The 2,721-nt window shown below is 28.6% G+C and overlaps 1 pseudogene; it reads right to left on the bottom strand.

Moving 5' to 3' along the window:
- Positions 1-1,469, bottom strand: LOC127744945 (photosynthetic NDH subunit of lumenal location 1, chloroplastic-like; annotated as a pseudogene).
- Positions 1,470-2,721: the final 1,252 nt, after the last annotated feature.

Consider the following 2,721-nt stretch of genomic DNA (forward strand, 5'->3'; position numbering starts at 1 on the left):
TCAGATGTCAAGAAGCCGAAAAGAGTCCGCCACCACTTTGAGCCGATCTCGATATCTTTTCCATCGCCTCTCATTGGCTCCCACAATTAACGGCCAGTACCTTCCTGCACAAATCAATGCACCTTATTAGTTAGCATTAGCACTAGACATGATTGATTGAGTTTATTGTTGATTTTATGGAACACTGAGATTTTGCTTGTATGGCAGATTAGTTACCATTTCCTATAGCAATTGTTGCAAATGAGGCACTTAAGTAATTTGGAGAATAAGCACATATTCAAATGAATAGTAATATTTTTCATCCATCGTTTTCTGTTATATATTCAGAACTCAAATTATCTTTAATTAATCATGATCATATATTTATTCCATTCAGATCAGAAATAAAAATCAGTGAAAGAAAACCTCATGCATGTCATATATTGTTGGTCTTTGATTTGGTGCTGCATATCTATCTATGTTTGACCAAAAACGATACAACCTGCGTAAATGTACAAATTATTTTTTTGAGTGTCAAAATAAAAATAGTGTGTATAAAGATTTGTAGACAATAATATGCAGCAACATCCCCTCCTCCAATGGACACACATATCTCGGATGTCTTTCTTCTCAGTTGGTATGAACCTCACCCTCACATTTTGCAACTGTAGGTATCTGTCTTTGAATGCAGAATCATGAGTCTTGAAGTCAAATTCCTACAGATTAAAGGGCAATCATTCATTCATTCCTCATTGGCACAGCGACGACAGAGTTCTGCAACTAGTGCTCTGTGATGCGGTTAGCAGAATGGATTGGGGGTGGAAAGTGAGTATTCTATCAGATCGAACGAGAAGCAAGCGGGAAGAATTTCAATCCACGAAGAAAAAGAGATTCAATGGATTGGGCGGCGGAAGCGCCGCTGAACAAGAGGTATAGCCAATAACAAGCCAACAAGTATATTTAAATTACACTTTATACTAATTAATTATTAATTATTTAAATATTATTTTTTAAAAAATACAAAATTAATGATTATTAATTGTCTCTTTTTATTTTAATTTATTTTTTATTATTTATTACGTAAATCCTAATTTCTCTTTAAAAAAAGTTCAAATTCCAAAAAAAACATCAAAACACAAGATAAAAAATTATCCAAATCTTAAGAAAAAAAATATATAAAACATAAGAAAAAAATCATCAAAATACTACGAAAAAAACATACAAAACATAAGAAAAAAATCATCCAAAACTAATAAAAAGAATCATCTGAAATTTAGGGAAAAAAAACATAAAAAATTCCTTAAAAGAATCATTCAAAAACAAATAGGAGAGGAGAAGAAGAAGAGCCGCAGGGTGACCGGCGACGACATCTTTGACGGTATTGCGTGGACGGTGGGAGACTCGTGGTGGAGCGTTGCGAGGAGGAAGTCACGGAGGTCGCGCATCGCGAATGGAGGAGTCGCCAAAGATCGGAGTAGTTGATCGCACATCGCGAATGGAGAACCGGCGTTGCAACAAATGGGGGTCACGGTAGTGCATATGCGTCAAGACGGTAGACGACGGCATCAACGAAAGAAGGACGACAACAAAAGACGCGACGGTGGTCGGGGGATAGCTGAGTAAAAAATGTGTGAAGATAGTGGATACGTGAAGAGAGAGATTAGACTGTTTCTAAATAAATGAAAAGAAATTAAGTTTTTTATAGATTGTTTTTATTGTGTATTATAAATGTAATTAGGATAAATATAAACAGAATCCTTTTAAATTTTGAATTTTAATTTTTAAATTTTTATTTATTTATAAAATTTAAATTATAATAAAGTTAGCTTATCTTGACTTATAAAAGTGTTATTTCTCTATACTTTTCTTTTTATATAACCTTGTATATTCACTTGAATTAATTATATTAGTTGATTAATTAGTAGATTTTTTATTGATTATTATTTGCACCGCATACAGGATAAAATATATTTTTTTTCTAATTGAATGTATTTTTTAAAAATTTTTAAAAATATGAAATAAAACTTCTTTAAAATATATTTTTTAAAAATTGAAAAAAATAAGTATTTTTTTTAAATTAATCCAAACTAACCTTATATTAGATTCTTGATAATTCTTAAAACAATTTAGTGATCTAAGATTTAATGGAAGAAATAAAGTTTTTTCTAATAATTATTTTTAAAAAAAATAATATAAAAAAATTACAGTATTATATGAGAATTAGTTTTTAAATATAATATTTAAAAAATTTAAATTTCGGTGGATAAATAAAATAATTTATTTTTAACAATTCTGCCATGTTATTAACAGTATTTCTGTCAACTTCTGCCAATTCTTATTTATAACTGTGTTTAATGAAAATATTTTTGTAGATGTGTCTAATAAAAATGTCTTTTTTATAACTGTATTTAATAAAGATGTTTTTATAGATATATTTTATAGATATGTCTCTTTATATATGTGTTTAAAATATAATAATTAATTATTGTCAGCAATAAGTTGACAGATAATATGTTCATGCGCTATATTTTTCCTATTTCTAATTATAAAAAAAGTTAAAAAATACTGTATAATTTAAAATTTAATCTAAACTAATATATAAAAATATCATTCTAAGAGAAAACAAATTCATACGATAAAAGCAAATATCATGTTAAACAAAATCTAATAACAATTTATCAAAAATCGAATTGTCAAATTACTCCAACAGAATTAAAACGAGTTGAATACTTACGAATACGA

This window comes from Arachis duranensis, chromosome 2 (assembly GCF_000817695.3).
Source record: "Arachis duranensis cultivar V14167 chromosome 2, aradu.V14167.gnm2.J7QH, whole genome shotgun sequence".
NCBI lineage: Eukaryota > Viridiplantae > Streptophyta > Magnoliopsida > Fabales > Fabaceae > Arachis > Arachis duranensis.